At 36.8% G+C, this 25261-nt stretch overlaps 1 protein-coding gene across 2 annotated transcripts in view; it reads right to left on the bottom strand.

Moving 5' to 3' along the window:
* The window catches only part of dlgap2a (discs, large (Drosophila) homolog-associated protein 2a), a 416982-nt gene that overhangs the window by 153491 nt on the left and 238230 nt on the right, over positions 1–25261 (bottom strand). The gene's annotated exons all lie outside the window — the stretch shown is intronic.

The following is a 25261-nucleotide window of genomic DNA, read 5'->3' as shown; positions in this document are numbered from 1 at the left end:
CGTAGGCTGCAAAGGAACAAGTAATAGGTTTATTCCACGCTGAAAAAAAGAAGAAAGAGAACACAACGTTTCGGCCGTTGTGAAACGTTGTGTTCTCTTTCTTCTTTTTTTCAGCATGGAATAAACCTATTACTTGTTCCTTAGAAGTAAAAGTATTTGGACCACATATGACTAGAAATAGTCTCAACAGGAGAATTACACCACCATCTCCAGACTACTTCATTTGGAAAATTATCAATGAGTCAAGATTTAAAACTCAATAAGCATCTCTCCGATATAAGATTACCAGAGCACAGAATGTCTTTTCTCAAGGTCATATTCAAACTTAAATCACATCAAAAAGGTTTTGATACAATCCAGTTTTTGCTGGAAGAGATGGGCGTATCATGTGCTGAAACTATAACTTTCACAGGTAAAAGTGTTCAAAATGCAAGAGTGATGTTTAAATAATTTATCATTTATAAAATGTACAAATGTGTAAACTTGCTTGTACATGATTGAATGTGGTGACACTATAGTATTACGGATTAAAATGAGAAAATAACAAAAAATAACGGAGAAGAACATACGTTTGTTTTTTGGTTAAAGATAATACACTGTAGCATGTCACCAAAATGACTTCAACGGCAACTAAAAGAAAATACTTCAGCCTGTATTTTCTTGTTTGTTGTAGCTATAATGTATCTACACAATCCAGTATAAAACTGTACTGAATTTAAATAAGATTTACTGTACAATTAGATGATCTTAATGCATATACTTTATTACCTTTATTCCTTAGCCAAACTGTACTCTGATAATTAACATATTACCAATGATTATTCCTTGTTCTCGATAAAGCATTCTTGAGAAACATGAAAGGATTACATTAATGAATTTGGAGACTGAAATGATAGGCTGCTGTGCTCAGGTCATTGTCTCTCTTAAATTGTTCTAAATAAAGCATTAAATGATGAATAAAATGAATCAGCATGTTAAATAATTCACTTTGATGCTATCTCTGTGTTTTTTAGCTGTTGGGGTTTTAACTACTTGCTTAGATGCATCATCTCGTTACAGGTAACAGGAAAACAATCAATTTTTTTCAAGAATCTACATTATGTGAACGTGCACAGTATAAAGCTAAATTAAACTGCTTATTGTCCTGTGTTCCATTTATTTCCATGTGAAATAAATTCACTAAATGAGACAACAGAAATGCATAAAATATACTGTTCCTCTCTATTATTGCTTTTTTATTACACATTTGATCAGATTTACTTGTAGTAATGACAAATAATTGCTTTCATTTATATGGTATTTTTCATTCCAAAGAATCTCAAGATAATTCACTGATGGGAAGAGACTAGCTTCATCCGGAAGTGTAGCACCTACCTAATTTATAATGCAATGAAAAACATGTTACTCACAGCTATTTCAAATCAGTTGTATCACACAATAAAACACAGAATATTCTAAAATATACAAATAGAGCCATCTAGAATGGGCATAAAAATTGGTGGTAGACCACATTCCTGTCAACCCTTTACTGCTCAAAACAGATCAAAACGTGGCACTTGTGTGCATAAGATGTTACTTAAATGGTAGCTTCATTTAATCTTTTTATCTTAGTCAAATAATCTTATTTCTTTAAAAATAACATATTTCATATTTTATAAACATAAAATGAATATCCTAGCTACCATTTTAAAATGCAAAGTGGCTGTCCATTTTTTTTTCCTGAAAAGGGGATTACAGACCAGACTCATTAGATTGAAAGATTTTGCATTAGATCACCATGTACAGTATGGCTCTACGTACAGTACTGTAATATTCATGTACTGGAAGCCTACTGTACTTCTTTAAATTCACTTAATATGGAATCATTTCAAAATGTCTAAAAGCAAATTTTGGTTGCCGAAAATAAAAATGACCACAATTAATATTAAAATTCATATAATAATATATAATATAAAATATAAGATGTTGAATGATATTTACAAAATTACTTTATGAATATATGAATATAAATATATCTTTATATAACTGGGAGTTGAAAATAAAAAAAAACATTCAAAACACAATTCTACCTTCTTCATAAACATTTTAACTTGGTCACTTATTGTCATTATTTTTGGATAGTTTTGATGTGCTTGTTTTAGCTGCATTTCCCATGAGGTTGAATCAGTCCCCTGCAAAAAATGACTTCACCTTTCTTCAGGGATAAAGTTGATATGAGAGCTTTGCAGAGAATACAAATTTAGAGATCACACTTTACAGTTCACTGATTTGAAACATACTGTTTCAGCAGACGGAGTATATTTGACATTCATGATCTCTTAGGCCCATAGATTGTTAATACTGCTAATCATAGCAGGGGTTTAAGAAACCAAAACTCTGTTCATTGGGATATTCCTTGTGACTGATGCAATTTGTTTTCCTGTTTTGGCATCAGCTTCAGTAAAGCAACGGTGTGTTGTGCATTAATGAAAGTAGTGTTTGCCCTAAAACTGTTTGGGTGTTTTCATAATGTCTCCCAGCCATACATACATTAGTGAATACCATAAAAGTATGGTTTCATGAAATAACTGGGTATATAGTATTCTCATATTTAATGCTATGCACTGTAAATGTAGCTTTTGTACCCTGTAGATATGCACTGTGATCTAAACATTTCTTGTAACATTTCCTAATAGCTCCTCTGGACTGCACAGACAACCTCATTAAAGCTCCCACAGGGCCAAACAAGGCAGATTTTTTCAACAGAAAATCAATTCACAGCATCAAAGTACAGTTTAAAAAAAAACAGTTATTTCCTGAAAACAATCTAGACATTTCTACCTGGCTTAAGACTTTCTGCAATGTGGGGTCCTCCCATTGTGGACCAGCTACTGTAAATGCATACATTACTGCTGCGTAAAACAATATTGTACAACTACAAAATAGTTTAAAGTGTAGCTTCAATACCATAATAATGTAACTAACTAATGTGAACACGTGTGTGCTCGTGCAATTTTTATAGGTTATTTTATCTGAAGATCTTTCATTGGATTTCATTATTAACTTCCACATTCAATGTATCGGTAATACTTTGCCAGGCATCTTCTCTTGCTTTTGCAGCAGCTACAGTACAGGTCCTCACAATTACAACAGGTTTTATCCTTATAGTTTTTCCATAAATAGCCTTAATTGATGGTCAGTGCTCATGATTGTGATAACTTGAGAAAATCGTGAATTAGTTAAACCTGCTTTGTGAAACACTCCCAGTTTCCACTCTACACAGCCATAAAACTAAAATACTTAGATAACAGAATATAGATACAAATAGGATTAAATAGCCTAAAATATCACCACAGAAGATCACCACAGAACTGTGTTTCTGCATAAAGAAGGGAAAATTGACAGCACTAACTTCTATCAGTATTTTTAGATTAGTGTCTACCAGCTTTGCACATTTGGATTCTATAATTTCTTTCATTCTTCCTGGCAAAATTGTTTCAGTTCTTATACCGTAAGTTTGTTGGGGATGGATGATGGACTACAATAGTTAGGCATCACCGTACTTTTTCTGTTGAATTCAAATCAAAACTTTGAATGGTCATCTCATCTCTTTTCTTGTCTGTCCTCATTGTTATGGCCTTAACTTAGTAATTATCCTGTTGCAGTGTGAATTGTAGAGCCAGTTTTAGATAATTGGATTACTCAAGCAGATTTTCCTTTAGGATTTGCTTGTACTTTGCATCATACTGTACATCTTTCCCTCAATCATGAAATACTTCCCATTCCCCACTGAAGAGATGCAGCCCCACAGAATGATGCAATCATCACCAAGCTTGACTGTTTCAATGGTGCTGACTGGGTGATACACTAGGATGGGTTTTCACCAGACAAACAGTAGTTCTGCCACATATCTGCAGTATATCGTATATGGGATTTTAGATGGTCTTTTTCAGTAAAGGTTTCTTTTTGGCACTCAACCAAACAAACCAGCTTTGTGCAGGGACCAGGAAATTGTAGATATATGAACATTGACTCCAAAATCAGATATCAAATTTTCCAAATCTTTCTAAGCCACTGTAGCCTTCAGACACCCACAGCTAGATCCCTGCTTTCCTAGCTGCTTAGTTTGAAAGGGTGTCCTGATCTACTGTACTCTAGTGTCTGGGTGGTACTGTATGAGACCCATTCCATTTCTTACTGATTCACCTTACTGTACATAAAGGCATATAACCTTTTCCTGATAGGTTTGTCTCTACCACTTCAACCCTAACATGGTTTAACTAATATCTGATTTGTTTACATACCATCAGCAATTTTAGCTTAAGCAGTTTGAAGTAGATTGTGTAGATTCTAAATCAAAATACACCTCTGTTTGAAAGTGTATTGGTTGCAAACTCTGACGGTAATGTGGAAACTTTGCAGAGGGGTGAATACTTGCAAGGTATTGTACTCATATATCTAACAAAAAGCTCTTTAATCACTTTGGTATGGCAAACTAAATTCACCTTCAAATGTTTTTTAGACACCATGCTCAATGAGGCAGAGTACGGCACTGAATAACTCTGTGAATGTAAGTGTGAATTTTATTAAAAGAGACATTACCCCATAAATCCCATTATATGGGAAGTAAGGCTCCATAACCTTGTAAAAGTGACAACTGCATCCCAATGGGGAGTAGTCTGGCAATGCCAATGCAAGGAGATATTTTTAATAAATTAAAATTACAAATTAAAATGGTGCAGTTGATGTGCAAGCCTCTAGCAGCAATATTCAGTATGACATGCATTACTGTAGAAGATCACATAAACTGTATTTAGGTCACTTTCAACATCTTATGTAAAACAGTACACTTCAGATCTGATGCCTTAATGAATAGTTTGCCCACTTGCACATTTGATCAACCACGACCTTTTCTCCTCTGCAGACATAATGCTAGCGGTTTCAATCAAAACATGGTAGATGAAGCAGGACATTATTGCTTATGCAGTAGTTTAGTAATGCTGTGCAAAGCTACATTTAAAATTAGTTTGACTACTTACATGGTTTAATGATGTAATGACACAAGATATAGTTTTAGCTGTATGGAAGGATACTACATTAAATGATGACAGGTATTGTGTTTCTCATTAAATTCCCTACACTGACAGGCTAAAAGATCTTTTTTTTTTTCAGTCATGAAAATAGAATTCTGCAAGGCGACCTCATCCAAATATTCAGAATCCCTCAAGACATGGACAAAGTCAATCCATTGGACTTTATTGAGAATTAACAGTGGAGCAGGAACCAAAGGACTCAAATAGAAACTACTTCATGCAGAAGTGCATTTAAAACCAAAAACAGGAGGCAGTTCTTAACATAAAGCAGACAAAGCCAATGTCAAAGCCAATATCCTGGTTTCTTTCAAGAAAGGAATCCTTGGATCAATTAGCTTCTAATAACCAAATACAGTAGATGAGCTATGGCCAGATGAGCAGAATAGCGTCCTCTTGTTTGTAACCTTTCAAAAGCAGTTTAGAGTTCACAGCAGTATGTGAAAATATGCATACAGTATGTACAGTATACTATACATATTTACCTTAAACTGTTTCACATTAAGTGCACTGTAATCCGCTGACAGAGTTTTGTGGTTACCAAGGCAACTGAATAAGGAAGCAGCAGTCTGACCCAGTGGGGGAGACAGAGATTATAGAAGGAACTTCAGAATTTTTCATGAAATAGCAGCTAAAAAAAGTTAGAGATGATAAACAAAACTTTTAATTTGCCCCATTAGAAGCCTTTTCATCTGGCAAATCCATATAAGCAAAGTTCCCCAATCCTGATCCTGGAGAACTGGTGTGACTGCAGGCGTGACTTGGGCTCTTTAAACCACCTGCTTCTTTTAAGCCAAAAAGTTGATTTTTTTTCCTGTGAGAAAGAAGCTCAAGAATCACTATTACATTTAAATACCTTAAATGTAGGCTTTTCAATAAGTAAAGGAATAAAGGCCTGCCATGCTTATTTCATAGTCATGTTGTAATACCTGTTTTTCAACATAATATCCTTTACAGAAATAGAGTTGTCATCTCAGTTTGAATCATTTGGAGATCTGGTAGAGAAGAATTATTTAGCTTAGTGTTGGAGCTATGACAATGTGGATTTTTTCACGAATTCTTTAACGTTTCCCAACTTGAATTTGGATGCTTTCATTTCATGCTCTCCTTCAATCTCTGGTTATTAGTAGATAAACAAGTTCATCATCTTCATTTTGAAATCTACTGAGCAAATCAATGCATATGATCTATTTGTGTTGTGTGACTCAACTAGAATTGCTCTTCCATTGCACAGCTCTTGCTAGTTGTTGTTTGAGTCTCAGCCACTGCAACCCTGTGTGGGTGCTCCTTTAATTGTTTCAGGATTCAGAGATGTATCTCATCCAAACAAGCACTGTGTACGGTAATTGCATTTACTATTCAGTTCAGCAGACCACTACAACATCTGTTCAAGCTGGGGAAAGATGAAGACAGTACACAACCTTTTTCTAAAAGACGCACTGGTAGGGTGGTTGATTTGCTTCTTTTCACAATGACAAGCCCACACCGCAAACTGGAGAGCTGACAAGACCTCAGTGACTGATAACAATCACAAGCATTTCTCCAGATGCAATGGTCTTAGATACATCACATGCTGGGATTCTCTACCGGACTTCATCCCACTCAGCTCCACCAATCCCACATATTGAGACAACAAGACTAAAGTAGATGGGCACTACCGCTCAGATTCAAACAAGCTATATCAAGGCTCTTGGGAACATCCTGCACTCTGAGCAGAGCTCAATACTGAGCGCACCTTTGGGAACCTTACCTAACATTTGCTTCAAATAAATCAGCTCCAAACTAGCCAAGCCTTGTTTAACATTGAAGCTCGTCGTGTTTACCAGTGAAATAGGCGAACAGTGAAAGCCCTAACAGATTATTTGAGATAAAACAAGAGTTCAAAATTCACCAGTTAAAAAGAGGTTCAAACTAATATAAAAAAAAGAAATATGCAAGTCTTAAACTCTGAAATATTCACTGCTTATGTTTCATTTCATAAAGATCAGAAATTATACACTACACAAAAAATATTTCTTAAGTTTGCAAAAAGTTGATACACACACATGCATGCACACATTTCATACTATAAAAAGGAAATCTCAGAACACATTTCTCTGTGGAATGCTGCAGATAGAAAGATGCTCAGCCCCCTTTTAATAATGAAAGCCCATTCATTCACAGTCCCTTCTCCAGGGATCTGATTCTATTCTTGTGCACAAGCTTACAAGTGATATTCACCGCATCCACCCAGCTTCTCTGATCTTCTGCCTTAAGGTAACGATCTGCTACATACATCCTTTCTGTTGTTAGAAAAAGAAAATAAAAAGGAGAAGTTCATAAGACTTTCAATTCTTCCAATTTAAATAGCAATTTTCCTTTCTTTTTAATGAGAAATCTGTAAGGATAATGTAGAAACTCAGTGCAGAATACTGTACAAAGTCTGACTCTTCAAAGGCAAAGCAAAAAATTCAGAACATTGCTGAAAAGTTTCTCTACAGACTTGAAAAGTGCTTCTGTATCTGCAGTATAGGTTAAGAATGAAACGTGCCTTATGTGAATTACAAGACCCCTGCTTATCTGATGTTATGCTGTCAGATTTAATTTCATTGGGTTCTCTGAAGTCAACAGTTCTATGTCATGAATAGCATACAGTATGTACAGTACCACTGAGCAAAATGAGGAGTCCTTATCTCTATGTCTCACTTACCATAAGATTGAAAAATGCCCAGGAAGCTTACATTTGTATATGATAATTCTGGACTATGTTCTGTACTCTTGAGCTTCATGGAAAAGCAACACAGAAACATTAGTTATTAGGTTTTGGATCAAATGAGGTGTAAAATACCTACAGTATGTAGTTAACAAATGAGTGCATGAAGAGCATTATGGAGTTTGTGGCACAGCTCATCCACTGCGAATTTACACTTCTACCATCTGGGAGACACCTCTGTATCCCAAGGTGTAATGATAATAATAATAATAATAATAATAATAATAATAATAATAATAATAATAATAATTGCTTACACTTATATAGCGCTTTTCTGGACACTCCACTCAAAACGCTTTACAGGTAATGGGGACTCCCCTCCACCACCACCAATGTGCAGCATCCACCTGATAATAGCTTTAGGAGATTTTTAACCCCCTCTGCAACCCCCTCACTCTCATACAGTGTAAAATAACTCTCTTATCTCTTGAAGCACTGTTGCTTTGTAGTAATCGACACTATTACTAATGGTGTGGTGGGTCTGTGGCTGTGGCTGGAAGGTTGCTGGTTCAAATCCAGTGGGCAGCATAGGACGCCTACCCTGAGCAAGGCCCTTAACCCCAACTGCTCCAGGGGTGTCGTATAAATGGCTGCCCCTGCACTCTGATCCCAACCGTCTCTCCCTGTCTGTGTGTCTCATGGAGAGAAAGTTGGGGTATGCGAAAAGACAAATTCCTAATACCAGAAATTGTATATGGGCAATAAAGTGATCTTATCTAAATGGCAACTTTTACTGAATAGTATAACATAGGACTTTAAATACTGTACTAGCACCAGCTTCTCCTTTTCCTTATTCCATAGTTCAGTGCTTTCTAGGTGTAACTTCCCTAGCTGAGGAAACCACTCCCCACCATTCAATGAAGGATGAGTCAGGGGGCTGCTGCAGGGTTGAAGATTGGGATATGAAAAGCAAAACTTGTGAGAGAGTAACCAAGAAGGCTGATATTTATACATACAGTAGGTAGAAGTGTGTGAGACTAGGGGTTTGCCTTCCTTTGAAACCTTTGTTTAAAACTCCATTCTATTAAGTTTTAAGATCCTGTCTTGATACTAATGTTTTTTGCTCAACAGCAGGGCCTTTGCTGCTGTGACGATGGCAGGGGGCAGACAAAATGACTCCTCCTGCCTAAAATACATATTCCAGAAAGCTGTGGGGAAAAGATCCCTGTGCGAGTCTTTAGGAGAACCCCATGTGGTACTGAGGAAGTGGAACTGTGGGTAAAAAAATGTAAGACTGTGGAAGATCCCTGTGTGGCACTGGGTAAGAACCCCAAGTGGTACTGAGGAAGTGGAACTGTGGGTAAAAAAATGTAAGACTGTGGAAGATCCCTGTGTGGCACTGGGTAAGAACCCTATGTGAGACTGAGGAAGAAAACAGAGAGACTATGCAAGACCCCTGTATGGTAGTGAGGAAGAATCCTGTGTTGTACTGAGAAAGAATCCCGTGTTGTACTGAGGAAGATCTCTTTGTGGGACTGAGGAAGAATCCCGTGTTGTACTGAGGAAGATCTCTTTGTGGGACTGTGGAGGAACCCTGTGTGGGACTGAGGAAAAGCCCTGCGTGAGACTGTGAAAAAACTCTGTGTGGTACTGTGGAAGGTCCCTGTGTGTGAAAGCTGAAGGAACCTGCGGTATGAGTAATTAGAAGTGTGTGGTGTGAGTTCATGAGTTTGAGGTGGCTCTAGTAATGACGCCATTTGTGTCACACCCTCTGCAGTCAGAGGGTGCTCCTACTCTGTCCTGTCCCTTGTTTCCTTTGCTCTCCTTCCAGTGTCTCTCTCTCTGGGGCTATATATTTCCTGGTCACTTATTCTCCTGCGCTCAGCATTGATGTTCGGATGTCCTGAGACCCACCTAGCAGCCAGGTCGCCCCAATACGACAATGCCCAATACTCTGGGACATCATAATATTTTCATGTGACTTAGGGTCTGACCCTTTGGAAGTCCATTCTACTAAAATGTGCATTCTAAGTGTGGTAAAAAATGATACATTTTAAAAACTTTCATATACAGTATAAATGCGAGATGGTATAAGGTTTTCTGTTCTTACTGCCACTCATCGATTGATCTTTCATATACTGTATCTATTTTCACTGGGGACAGTGACATCCAAGAATATGATGTTTTGTGAATATTGCAATTATTTGTTGGGATAGATTTGTCTTAAACTGCGTGGTTAATGGGTTGCCTTCTGGCCATAGGATGAGGAGGTGGGAGCCCCATTCAGGAGGGGTTCACCAAGGGGTAGTTGCAAGGTGAAGGTCAGTTGGAGGAGGGATGCTTGAGATGAATTCAAACGGAGGTTATTGTGTTTAATAAATATACAGTAGATAATATCCATAATGATTGTGATTAGGAATGGCGGTGTGATATTAACTTGTTGCTGTCTCACCCAAACATCAATTAATAACCATGTATTGCAATATCAATTATTTTCTTTGTGTGTTAAAACAAATATGTGCATATGCATTGTGATTTTCACATTGTCTAGTCATTTAACTGCATTAAGTGGTTTTACACATGGGATGCTTAGTTATGTAATCTGAACCTAAATAGATAAGAAAAATTGAAAAGCTGTGACCTTCCAGCTATAGAACAGAGCAAGAACAGTCATTCTAGTTGAAAAGCAAAACAATCATGTCTTTGGTACTGGAGATCTACTGTAGGTTTTAGCTTAAATGCAAAATACATGAAACTGAATAAAGGAGATTTGGATAAAGAATCTTACAATTATAGGGCAAAGACCTTTAAAGATCAAGCAAATAATTCAGTATAAATAAATTATTGTATTCCGTTTTAACCAACAATCAGACATCTATACAACATTATAAAATGCTAGGAATGTTGCTGTAGCTGGAATGGTTAATACATGTACCAGAGTTCAGAATTCATTTAAAACGTGTATGCTGTGAAAAGGGATTCAGTACTCCCACACACAATGCACACACTGCTCGAATTCTAAACACTCACTGCAGTATGGACCATTGTCAGCTCTCCATTAATGCAGTTTACCACTTCAGGGATGAACTGTATTGCAGTACTGAGAATCTCCAAAATAACCATTGGTGGCAGTGCCATTAGCTTCACGGGTCCTAAATTGTGGAATTACCTCCCAAAATACAGTAAAAAATACTCTTTAGGTCTCAGTCTTTAAGTAAAGGCCCAAAACCTATTTCTTTAGTCTCTGTTTTTCTTAGCCTATAATAGGGCTTACCATGTTCAGAATGTGTTACATAATTTTATTCACCTTTAGCAGTGATCTTCTACCCAATTACTGTCACACACATTTTCCTTATTTATTTTCCCACCGCCTGGATGCATTGTCATGCATTGCAATATCAGAATCTGGACCCAGGATGGCAAATCCAGGAAACCTCCACTTTCATTCACATAACCATGACAACAGACCCGAAATATCAAAGTTCCAACCCTTGACTTCACAGAGACTGTTCATAACCTTCAGTGATTAATGTATGACTCATTGCCTAGAGAGGGACAACCTGGGACCCCCAGGGGTTTATTTTCTCCTTATGGCATCTTTTGTTACCTTCTCCCCCACGCCCACATGGTGAACTGTTGCTGTATTGTTAGCTGCTATATACTTCTGTAAAACCCTCTGTAGCAAACTGATATGGAGGGAACTACTGTATAGCAAATTAAAGATTGAATGGTCATAATTAATGGATTTACAGTTAAGATAATGAGGTGGGAAGCACAAAAAGAGAAACTGAATATAATTTAATATAGTTATCACTCATGTTGATTCATTTTCCTATTCACATGGTGGAAAGTAGTCTTTAGGAGGAAAACAGTATAATAGATAGATAAGACTTAATTGATCCCGAAGGGAAATTGATCAATTGATTTTAATACTAAAATAACAGAATAAAAATGAAATCTGTTATAAATGTTATTATTCAAATCAGTATCTCATACACTCGTAAGAAACTTCTAGCTTTTAAATTTTTGATTGACTCCTGTATTCTGAAATATAATCCACACTGTTCTATGCAATTGAAGGTACCGTGTATAAGTAAACAGCAATTACTGGTCCCGGTACTGGGAGGTTATTAGTGATTTAATTTAGGCTTTACCTATAACTCTTTCAAACCTTATCTGGTGTAGTACCTGGTAAACAAAAACTTAGTTTATAAAAAAAATGTACCAACAAAAAGACCCCTGATGCATGATTCTTGACAATTTATATTGACTAGTAACTAGTAATCCTTCTCAGAAACCATGTTCCTTTATGATCCTGTGTGAACCACAGATAACATATGTTCCAATGCAGAGATCTTTTGCATAAGCCAGAGGTTTTCACAGTAAGGATGAAAAACATGTACTAAACCTTAAAATATGGTAGTAATTTTGTGCTATAAAAAACAAAGGCTTACTTCAGGGGACATAAGAGACAGTGTTTTACAATTGTAAACAAAAAGAAAATAATGTTTTCATCTGCTTCTGAAATCCCTGCAACAGGAAATAACCAATTATTAAAACAGCACATGAATCAAAGTCCCACACATTGAACTTTACTGTAGATGTTAAGAAAGTTAGATGTGTGACTTTTTGACTGTGTGATTTTTTACAAGCATTTTTTTTCCTTTGGATTATTCACCATACTACAGTAATTATGTACACTGTCAAAATAAGGATCATGTTTTTCGACTTCTCCAGTGCCTTCAATACCATCCAGCCCTTACTTCTAAGGAGGAAGCTGGAGGAGATGCAAGTCGATGCCTCCATGACCTCGTGGATCACTGACTACCTGACAGGCAGACCACAGTCTGTGAGACTTCAGAACTGTGTGTCTGAACAGGTAGTGAGTAACACAGGGGCACCTCAAGGGACAGTTCTTTCTCCATTCCTCTTCACCCTCTATACTTCGGACTTTAAGTACAACTCAAAGTCATGCCACCTGCAGAAGTTCTCAGATGACTCTGCAATTGTGGGATGTATCAAGGGTGAGCAGGAGGAGGAGTACAGAGGACTGGTCAGCAGCTTTGTGGAGTGGTGTGGGGTGAACCACTTGGAACTGAATGTAACAAAGACAAAGGAACTGGTGGTAGATTTCAGGAGGAAAAAGGTCAAACCTACTCCTGTCTACATCCATGAGACTGGCGTGGAGATGGTGGACTCGTACAAGTACCTGGGAGTGCACATCGACGATAGACTGGAATGGTCTAAGAACATCGAGGCCATCTATAAGAAGGGACAGAGCCGACTTTACTTCTTGAGGAGGCTCAGGTCCTTCAATGTGTGTAGTAAGATGCTACATATGTTCTATCAGTCGGTGGTAGCGAGTGCCATTTTCTATGCAGTGGTGTCCTGGGGCTCTGGGATTAGAGCAGTGGATTCTAAAAGGCTGAACAAGCTCATCAGGAAAGCAAGCTCTGTCATTGGGTCTGACCTGGACCCCTTGGAGGTAGTGGCTGAGAAGAGAATGGTGTCCAAACTAGAGGCCATCATGGACAATATCTCCCATCCCCGCTATGACAGGCTTACAGAAATGAAATCAGTTCAGCAATAGACTGATTCATCCGCGGTGCGACAGAGAGCGCTACAGGAGGTCATTCTTGCCTTCTGCTATAAGACTGTACAACGCATCCACCTTGCGTCTGGGCAGAGGCAACATTGACAGTGACCTGTTTCTGGACTGAACGCATCTACACATCTACTGCTACATCTGTTCTCTTTCTTTTTCTTTTCCTGTTTACAACCGTGTTTTGTGCAATATATGCCAGGGACCTGTGCAATATATTTACATCTCTATTTATATCTATATCTATATTTACATCTATATTTATATTCATATGTGTGATACGATTTTTCTGTGTACTGTTCTGTTCTAGTCTGTTCTTTGTGTGCCCGGACTGTGAGTAACTCTTGTAGTGTATTGTATGTATTGTACTATTATTATATAACTTGGTACACTGTGGCTGTGTTGTGTGTGTTAAGCTGCTGTTGCACTGCAATTTCCCTCACGGGATCAATAAAGTATCTATCTATCTAAAATAAATAAAATTATGAAATACATTAGAAATATTATACAATAGAAAATTGACAAATATTTGTAAGGGAAGCAAAAAGATTTTTTAGAGAGTCAGTGGCAACATACAGGTCTGATACATTTTTGATAAATATATAATAAATAATTTTAATCAGATGCCACAAGTGGTATAATTCTAGTTGAAGTCTTACATTGTTTGTCCCATGACTGTATATGAAATGACTTAGTTATTAAATATACAGCTGTGGGACAAACCTTGTTAAATGTCAAACATTGATCATGTAATTTTAATATATTGTCCTAGTACATGGGAAGATATATTAAAATTACTTGATTAGTGTTGCTGAATTACCAGCTTTGTGAGAGAAGAACATCTGTTAGTCTTCTATTAAAGTCAATTAAAATTCTCATTATGTCATTTAAATGCAGATTTGCATATTCACTATTAGGTGCCCTCGGGTACTTAATGTCCAGCATCCTGGAATGTTTTAATTCTTCATAAAATGTGTCCAAAAGGGAAAAAAACTGGAATCTGCAGCATATTTTGGAAACCTAAACATATATTTTCTAAATATTTAGTTTTCCTAAAACATCTTTATTTTTAAGAAACAAATTACCTGGTCTTAAATTCTGCTCAAACTTCTAGTTTCTAGCAATGTAGATCATTTAGGAACAGCAGTGATCTTAATACAAATCCCTGTGCTACTCCACTAATTACATTGCCCCTATTTGAATATTAGCTCCTTTCTGAATTTTAGCATTGAAATTAAAATTCCCTCCTGTATAAATGAAGAAGTCATCCAAACATATTTCTACATTGTAGTACTCAAGCTTGACTGCATTTCTGATAAAATTAATACACTCTGTAAATAATAACAAAGGAAGTTAAATAGAGCAGTATACTGTATAGCAATAGAGATGGAAGACTAGTCACTTATTTGTTAAAAAAAAAGTTCAATAACGCTCACACATTAGATGTTACCTGGCACAACATCAAAGTAGAATTAAACGCACAACTTACACAGTGTTATAATTTTCTATGAAAGAACTAACTGCACACTAAGTTATTTAACTTGTGCAGACGATGTTATACACGTTAGAACAGGATCCTTCATCCGTATGAGGTGGAGCTGATAAAAATTAATCAATAATTAGAAATCAGGGGTTAGAGTTCTATTGGATTGGTTAGGCATTCTAGTATCCTCTTTGCCTTGTCCATAGGGAAATCTCTAAATCAAACAGAATTTTTCCAGATACTTTTTTATAGCCAAGAAGTAAAAAGCATGACAGTGATAATCATCTTCAATGTGAATGATAATGCAGAGACTAATGACAGTTGCCAGGTTATAGACCCCTAGATTACATCTGCAAGCCAGATTGTTTCCACCAACTTTGGTGTCTCAGGCACAATGATTTATCTCTGCATCTTAGTTGTATTGTACGTGTCAGACAGAACTATTTTAAAGCTTTTCTACAAATCATTTATTGAACGTGTTTTAACATACTGTCTTATTTGTTGGTTTGGAAACATCCATAAATTATATAATGCTGGAATAAAAAATGAGGATAAGGAGCAAAATCATTGGGGCAAAATCAAATAAACCTAAATTACCTCTACTAACAGAGAGTTGCAAAGAAGACCAAGAGTGTGATTGTGTGTATGGGCCACCCCCTGTATTGTGAATTTACACTACTCCCAGATGTAATGGAAACAGACTCAGGAAACCTTTCACCATCTCTGCAATCACACTCTTAACCAATGCTCTCTTTTCTTCTTAAACAGTGCTATACTTTATTTTTTGTTGGTGACGATTGATTATTAGTAGCTAATATAGTTCAGGATCTCATTCAGTCATTTCTTGAAAGAAGCCACAGTATCATGTTCAACCGCACAGCAGGGAAGCTTTTTCCAAGTGACAAAACCTCTTATTTAAGTACAGCATATTCATGACCTCACAATGTCAATCTACCCCCATTCCCCTTTTATTGTTTTAATCGTCTTCTCTGTGTGATGGGGGGGGTTGACATGATATCTTTAGTGTTCAGATAAGTTTTACTGCTCTCAATTGGAATTCTATTCACTGACACAGTAGCCATTTCTTTGGCCATTTCTTTCAAGTCAAGCAGTGCCCACAATTTCACAAATATTTTTCACTACATTTAGGCATTCCCCTCTTGATTTGTGAAAGCAAAACAAATACAGTGCTTCCTGTTATTACGATTCTGATAAACAAGCCTTATTAAAATGGCCAGCATATTCACTTCTCCCTTATTGTAAATGCACCGTGTACTCAAGCAAAGAAGTATTCTAATTATTACAGTAATAACAATCTTTATTTTATGTAGCACCTTTCATGACATATCATCTCACAGTGCTTTACAATCAGCAAGAAAGACAGATACACAAATTGAAACATTAAACTAAATATTAAGGACAATAAAAAGCTCTGAAAGCTATAGTATAAAGATACAGTAGGTTTTTAAACAGATTTTGCTGACTGAAGTACAGGATCTGATCCACAGGAGCATCATAACAGAAAGCACAGTATTCCAGTGTTCCAAGTGTCATTTTGATCACTTAAAGACTTTCAACTGGGCACTGACCAAAACCACAAAGCCAAAGCTACACTGGAGTGGCTGAAGATTAAGAAAGAGAATGTCCTTGTCTGGCCCAGCTCAAGTCCCGAGTGAAATACAGTTGAGAATCTGTGAGTGAGACTGAGAAAATCTGCCAAGAAGAATGGGCTAAGAATTGCATCGAGCCGTTGTGCATAGTTCTTTCTTACTCAAAAACAGTTGTGACTGTAATTACTGCCAAAGGAGCTTCCACCAAATGTTGTATTCAAGGGTCTGAATACTTATGAAGTATATTACTCATGGAACACATTTCATTTCTTTGTCTCTTAATTTTTGTTTACCTATCATAACATACCTAACCCTTAGAAGGATTCAATTTGAGCATTAAGCTCTTGAATATAATCTAATTTTGTATCCATAGTAAGGGTCTCATTACTTTTGCAATGCACTGTATATGTATTGGTTATTTCTTCTGCTGACACTGATATTCTGTCTTATGCAAGTGTTTGTGGGACTGTACACTTTACTTTATCATAATTTTCATTCATTCATCCATCGATTCTCTAGGTGCTTTTATCCAATACAGGGTGGCAGGGGAACTAGAGCCTATCCTAGCAAGCAACGGGCACAAAGCAGGATACACCCCGGACAGGAAATAATATGCACACTCACACTAGGGAACAATTTCCCAAAAGTAAATTAACTTATTAGTATGTCTCTGGACTGTAAGGGGGGAACCAGAGGACCTGGACAAAACCCACACAAACGTAGGGTAAATATGCAAACTCCATGCAGATAGCACCCCAAGAATTGAACTCAGCACCCCAGCACTGCATTACAGCGATGCAAACATCTGTGTCACTGTGCTGCCTCTAAATTTGTATAATTCTGAAATTTCATTTGAACATCCAAGGCTTAAATCTAACCATCAATTTTCTAACCCTTTCACCCACTTCCATCGTGGGGGAGCCAGAACCTATCCGGGCAAGCCATTAGGGCAAGGTGGGATACACCCTAAATGGAATGCCAGTCCATCGCAGGGCACACACAGAAATAGACATGCACATACACACTAGGGCCATTTTTTTCCCAGAAAAAAATTCTGTGGGAAGAAATTGGAGCATCCGGAGAAAACACACATCACCATGGGGAGAACATACAAAATCCATGCAAACAGCAATCCAGGCCTGGAGCTGAACCTAGGGCCCAAGTGCTGTGGGGCAGCAATACGAATCACTGCACCACAGTTCCATTCCCACAAAACTAAAATGATCTTCCTGACTCTTTTTTTAAAATTTTATTTACAAAAAAAATTCCAATAAAAACAATTTGTTTTGTATTTACAAAAACGTAATCAGTTTAACCTGATTGAATTGAACAATTGAACTATGCCCCAATTAAGACATTATTTGCTCCTTGCAAATAATTGGCACAGCAATCTACAAGACAGCACAGCCTTCAGTCACGGTCAATTAATGAAATTCCCTGCATTAACCCAAACAAGCATTAAAGGAAGTGCATGGTCATGATGAATTAATATTGTTTAGCTTGAATTAGCAAAGAATTTATGAAAGATGTCATGAATGAATATTTCAGTTTCCGATTAATTTAATGCATAATTATGTTCCTATTCTTACTGTATATTCTGGTTAGATTTTTACCATGAGAGGTGGAAATGTAAATCAACCTGTACTGTGCACTACTTAATACACATCTTAATGAATTCTAATGCATTAATCATACATTTATGATGGATTTCACTGCCATTCTAATGAAAAGACTTAATTTTCGCCTTATTCTTCTAAAATGTCTCTGTCTTCCATAACCAATGTAATTATTTTTGTTCTTTCAATAAACTAATAAGGGTTGCGTGGCAGACTACCATCAAAACAGCATTCATCACAATAATCTATATTGTAGAAAGGATTTGCTTCTGCAAAACAGACAAGCTGCAGATTTGCCACATTTTGGATTATGAAAGTGCATGAATCACACATATTGCTCTTTCTTATTAAATATAATGCAAAATAAACAGCAAATAAAAACAGAAATTTCAATTCAAAAGGCAAATACTATGAAAGTACATTTAACAATGATTGTCAAATTGTTTCATTTGCCTCATGGAAAAATGCTGTATGAGACACTTTGGTGAACGGCTTCATTACTCTGCTCTCCTCCCCACTGATAGCTGATGTGGGGTGAGCGTTCTGGCGCACTATGGCTGCACATTGGTGGTGGTGGAGGGGAGTCCCCATTACCTGTAAAGTGCTTTGAGTGGAGTGTCCAGAAAAGCACTTTATAAGTGTAAGCTATTATTATTATTTGTACTTTTAATAAAGAAACGGAAGTAGATATAGCCATTAAATTAATCAGTCATAAGTATTTATTGCAATTATGTAGCATTTTACATCCCATGGGATCACAAAGTATTTTACACAGAGGAGTGGGATGACTTAATTTAGCACTAAAGTGCAGTGTCCAGCTGGATTGCAGCAATCACTCCCCAGCAGCCCCGATACACAGGTGGACAAGTGAGAAATGACATCTGTAGCTGAGATAAGGAGAAGGTTTAGCGCGGCCAGACTTTGCAGGCTCAGAGTGGAATTGAGCCAGGTCGCTGGAGTCACACTCATACTGTACTCTCATTTGCACACTCTAGTTTATCTTTATAACTTACTACAACATGATTGGATCTCTAATGACCTAGTAACCAGGGCTGAAGTGGTAATGTCTCATGCAAAGGACAGAACCTCCAGCAAAGAATCTCTGGTCATCACACTGGGGTATTGTTTTGGAAATTCTGGTGCAGAAGGAAGTGTTTCTTTCTTCCCTCTACATTCTTCCCTCTTCCAACTCCATATGCTTGCAACTCAGACTTTCACATGCAGATGTGGCACTACACTGTCAATCAGATCTTTGCACATCTAGCAGAATATTGATGGCTCAATTGAACATTCAACAAATAATCTTGAAAAGCAATGGTCTTTTACACAAAAGCACAGACACGCATTAGTTTGTTTTAGTCTACTTTTCTTGAATCTTTTTTTATCTCCTAGTTGTGCTCAATTCTATTTACAGTACCTAAAAAAATCACTGATCTGATATAGCACCCACCAACTTTCCTATGTACTGTACAGTAGGTGTCACAAGATAAGGTGCATGACAAGGTGTCTTTAAAACAACTGTTTCTAATCACCTGAGTATTCATTCAAATCAGTGCAAAAAGAAGACACATTTTTTAGTTTTAATAATGACATTAGTTTCACCCAAAAAGTGCTTCATTATCAAACAGAATACTGTCCATAAGTCTGTATGTCTCATTAGGAGACTGCAACTATCCCAGGAGAATATTTCTTTTACATACAGGAGAATCCAAAGCTAGAGAACTGAAGGAACACTTTAAAATCTCTGTGGGTTAAAACTGCATAAAAAGAAATTCAAAAGGCAGGTGTATGCTGTAGACAACCTAATGTAGATAAAGGTGCAAGTCAGGAATGTATATACTCTACCAACGGTGACATTATTCAAACCGCATTTTTTTATTATATTGCTAGGACATTATATTGCTAAAAGATTTGAATGTTCAGCATATAAATTGACATATTTTATGAGGAAGGCAGTATCTGGAAATGAGATGGTAGAAATGATGATTATTATTATTATTTGCATCTTAATAGTTTGTAAAAACATCAAATGGACAAGATGCTTTGATTGGCTAAATCATTTCAATCAACCAGGATACAATTAAAGTAATAGATGTAATAGACCCAATAAGGAATTGTGACCATAATGTGTTCTATTTTGATGTATGCTTTAAAACTCAACAATGTGAATCTAAAATTAGGGATTACAATTCTAGAAAAAAAGAAGAGTGAAAGAATGAGGCAGTGAACTGGGAACAGATGGATACAGAGCCAATACAACAGAACAATGTGCATAGCAAAAAATAAATTAATTCCTAAAATAGTTAAGTTTAAATCTAGGAAAATATAGCCTAAATGGCATAATGGAGATATTAAGAAAAATATTTCAGTAGTTTGTCAAATTCTACTTATGATGAAATGAGGGATAACGTACTAATATACTTTGGCAATACCTTGCCTGGCTGATGAAATGACAGCCGGTCCAAATGTCAAAGTTGTCACAACTCCTCTCACAAGGAATGAACCAGGGAGGCTGCAGCAGGGGTACAGAAGTGGGGTAAAGGAAGGGGTGCTAAAATAAATGTGTGTAGTTGTGGACAGCAAGCCAATACGGAAGTATAGAACATTACAATTATGGAAGCTGAAGTTCGAGATTACAATTTGAGCTCATCCTTTGCTTTCATAACACCATAAGGAAAAGAGCACTCCACAGACTGAGTAAAAGGGTCCTTGATTCAGAGATATAAAAAAGAGCCACAGGCAGATGCAGAAAAGGCACATTTCAATTGCCAAGGAGTCAGAAAAGAATATTGCAAAAACTGATGTGAAGCACCTTTACCAGCACTACAACAGTAAAGGAGCTGCCTCACGGATCGGATTTGGCTTTCAGACTCTGCTCTCTGGATTACAGACCTCTCCCCTCCTTCCTGACCACGGTACTGCCTTACAATTTGGACTTAACAGAACTTGAAATCTCTCTCTCGACCTTTCTCTCTAGCCCTGCAAAGGGTCCGAATCAGTATTTGACATTGAGGTCATACATTCTTTAATTGATGGTATCTGGAACAAACATTCCAGCCAGATAGTTGTGGCCCAAACTCTAGGTACCTTAGATAACAGTTTGAACAACATTTTAGATTCAGTTACTGTACTGTAGCTTCTAAACTACCAAAAAAGCAAGATGGGCCAAATGTCCAATGACTTATAAAAAGATTTATTATTATTAGTAGGTATTTCTCATTTAGCAACAATGACAGCAAGGTAAGTTTAGAATTTGCTGCTCTGGAACTAATTTTCCAGATTACACAGAATTGAAGGCTTTCAATTTAATAGTTCATTTGTACAGTTCTGTTTCAATTTCATTTACAGTACAGTACAGTTCATCTTAATTTCATTTTCTTTTTCTGTGTAACAGTTACACAAAGTATTTTAATAACCCCCAGAGGTGAACAAAAGCTAGTGGGTATACATTAAATGCCTAATTATTTTCTTGTCTGTGGTTCCCTTAGAAAAAAAGTGACTCATATTTTGTAAGTATCTTAAAAAAGACGTGCCTGTCGTGGTTGTCTTCCTAAACGTAGACTTTGCAGACCTCATTTCAGGGTGTCACAGCCTGCAAGACTTTAAAATCGACTTCATCTACACTTGTCGGTGACAATCCACACGCCCACAGTCACATTTCAGATGCAGAGGTATGAATTACTGTACATGATATGAAACCTAATGTATGTGCAATGTTTTAGTTTTTGTGAATTGTCCAAATTTTGTTTCCCTGAAGAGGATTTGTGTTTTAACTTTTTTGTCGAGTAGCACCCGTTTCTTAATAAAGGTTATTAACTTCAAGGATGAGAACCTGGTGTTAAATAACAATTTATTTTCATTTTTTTTGTGTAAATGTGAACCAACCTGATCTATTAGTAATATATTAATTTAGCTTCCAGAAAAAAACATTCTTGATTTACCCAAGCCAATTTAACTGCATCACCTGATAGAGAAAAAAAATATGAAGAAAACTTACAGCTCAGTAAATGTGGTAAGAGTAGCAGATAATTTGTAGATATGAAATTATATATACCAATATGACCCAACTTTAGGCACTACTCTACTGTATATATGCATCTAAATAGAATGAGCATAAATCAGAAACATTGCTTATACTGTAAGAACAACAAATTCACAATCACAGGTTATGAGGAAAATGTTTAGTAGCAATTGCAAGGACATTTTATTGAACTGTGCCAACAGAGATTTTACTGATTAATATTTGTCATCAACAGGGTTGATCAGTGGGGGGTCTACTGTGAAAGTTAGAAGCTAATAGCATGTCTGGCCAAAGTTGAAAGCAACAGAAGCTGTACTTTGTGACTCATGCTTCACACCTGGTAGTGGTTACTGTCATTCCTCTCATATTCCAAGCATGTGCCTATTCACTGGTCTCTGAGCCCTTGATAACACACATTATGCGAGTCAGTTCATCTCACAAATGTGCAAATGGGATCATATTTGGAAGCAGGACATCTATGGCATAACTGCCACGTTCTCTTCTAGCAAGAAAGCAGATTTTACAGGTGCAGATTGAGGGTGTGCACTGTCCTGCTGGATTTATGTTAGCAGGAGCTCACAGGAAGGGCAGCAATTAAGGTCCCAAGTCCCGATCCACTATCATCAATCACTACAAGTGGAGTTTTGTAGCCACTAGAAACCCCTGCCCATACCATTACACTTGAAACCCTGCATGGATTGATCTAATTAGTGTTATTCTCAGTGATGTTCATTATAATGGTTTACAGAAAATCTTGATTCAGCGGAAAAAAAAAAAGTCATCTTGTAGAATCCATATAACTTAAAAAATGTATTACATAGCAAAATGCTTTAAGATGATAAAAATAACTATGTATATCTAGATATAGTGGAGACCACAAAATAAAGCAGAATACCACAAAGACTGTTGTCTGTTGGGCTGTTGTAGCATAATCAGCCATATTTTACTTCTAGAAAATGTACTGTGTAATAGCTGTGATGGAAAATGGGATAGAGATATAGAGGGAGTATACTGGAAGCTGAGCCCTCAGTTACTCAATCAAATTCTTCTTTGTCGTAATAACATTGAGATTATAATAATAATAATAATAATAATAATAATAATAATAATAATAATAATAATAATAATAATAATAAACTTTATTTTATATAGCACCTTTAAAGGTGGCTTCTCAAAGCGCTTTACAGAATGACAACAAGATAAAACACAATTATAATATACAGAGGAGTCCGTGGATGGTGGTACTAACTATAGTAGGAGCAGAGGGGTAAAGAATGGAACCAGTTAAGTAAAGGCTCTTCCAAAGAAGAAGGTTTTGAGTCTGGAGTTTAGAGAAGGTGACTCTCTGATATCCTTAGGGAGAGAGTTCCAGAGCTTGGGGGCATAACAGGAGAAGGCCATGGCACCCACAGAATATAGATGGGTTTGGGGGACAGTTAGGAGACCAGAATTAGAAGAGCGAAGGTTGCGAGGTGGAGAGTAGGGCGATAATAGTTCAGACAGGTACTGAGGTGCCAAGCCATGCAGAGCCTTATAGGTGAGCATGAGGATTTTAAAGTCCACACAGAATTTGACAGGAAGCCAGTGCAAGGACTCCAGGATAGGAGTAATTATAGGAGTAATTAGGAGAGTATCTGGGATTGTAATCTTCTATCTCTCAGAACTGTATTTTGAACAGACCACAAGGACAGGTGCTGATTGGTCGCATCTTGCCTTTTCAGTTTCTTCCATCTGGAAGATGCCCTAGATCTATTAAAATAATTCCCAGCCATTTCAGTAACAGGTTTTTATCCTGCACAGCCACACACACTTTGCTTTGCTAGAATCCTGAATAATTTGGTTTATAACTGCCTGTAAGCATGTGTAACACATCTACAGTATATGACTTGTGTAATGTAATGTTTTATATGTACAGTGCCTTGAGTTGAACAGTAAATTCATTGTGAATTCTCTGTCCCTTGGCAAATTATCTGTATATGTATTTGTGCTTGACGTCATGTCCTGTTTGTTGTGATATATGGTTCGTAGTGTTATGTTTTGATTTTGCTGGTCAAAATATTGATAATACCCCCATTGTGCAGTTTCTGTCTAAAGTGTTGTTGTCTGCATTATACTATTGATTTATTTGCTTATTACAAATAGTTTCTCTGTTGTAAAAAAATAATGGTTGTGTTAAGAGGAAAATGGAAAACATTTGTGATATTTTGAGAAACTATTACAAATTTTGTTTTTAGGAATGAAAAGTGTAGCATTAGAAGTGAAATGACACTCATGGGCCTATGATAGTGTGGATAGGGTTAAACAGGAATTTCCTTTGCCTACCACTACAGACTCTTATATTAAAGTCTACCCTTACCATACCCAATACTTTGAATTTGTAATGCATTATATACATGTACAGTATGAATCATCTCATATAATACATCCATCATTCCCAGTGTCAAATCCTGGTTCACCTTTGAGCTTTTCAGTTTATCTTTTGAGATGATTAATAATATGGGATTTTTAACCAGAATTCAAGGAAATGTGTAGGACAGAACATTACTAAAAAAAAACACATTAAACAGAAACATATTGTCCCTAACTTGCAAAAGAAACATCACATTCAGCTCCAGTGATAATGCAGTTAATGCAGTTGACCAGACAACAGGATATGGATCGTATAAGAAATTACATAATGAGAAAACATATGATGAAATGCCAAGTTTGAAACACGGGCTTTCATTTTTGCAGGGGACTAGTTCACCAGTATGACACATTTGTCACTTGTCCTGTTAAAAAGGGGAAACAGGTTTCAATGCAAATAGCAGATTTGAGAGTGCCCATGTTAATATTTCTCACCGTACAGCAAACTGTAGTATGCCCCTTTGTGTCAAAAGCAGTTATATAACTTGGCTTTAACAGCCCTCCTGTTCTCTGCTGTTTTTCTACAAATGCTTGCCAACGAATTCTAGTGGGAAGCAAGCAACAGGCAGACCTCTGAGAATATGAATCATATCATTAAAAATAAAGCAAACACTTTTATTGATCACCACAACACCTCTGGCTATCCAGGGAAAACAGCTTTTTTTGTGAAAGGATGAAGTCTGAATATGCAATGCAACTAAAAGCCTAGATACACAAACGGTTTTCCTGATTTTATTTTCAGTAAAACGAGCATATTCAATA

The sequence above is a fragment of the Lepisosteus platostomus genome, chromosome 3, assembly GCF_059453375.1.
Source record: "Lepisosteus platostomus isolate fLepPlt1 chromosome 3, fLepPlt1.hap1, whole genome shotgun sequence".
Taxonomy (NCBI): domain Eukaryota; kingdom Metazoa; phylum Chordata; class Actinopteri; order Semionotiformes; family Lepisosteidae; genus Lepisosteus; species Lepisosteus platostomus.
This window is presented reverse-complemented; position numbering and strand designations above follow the sequence as displayed.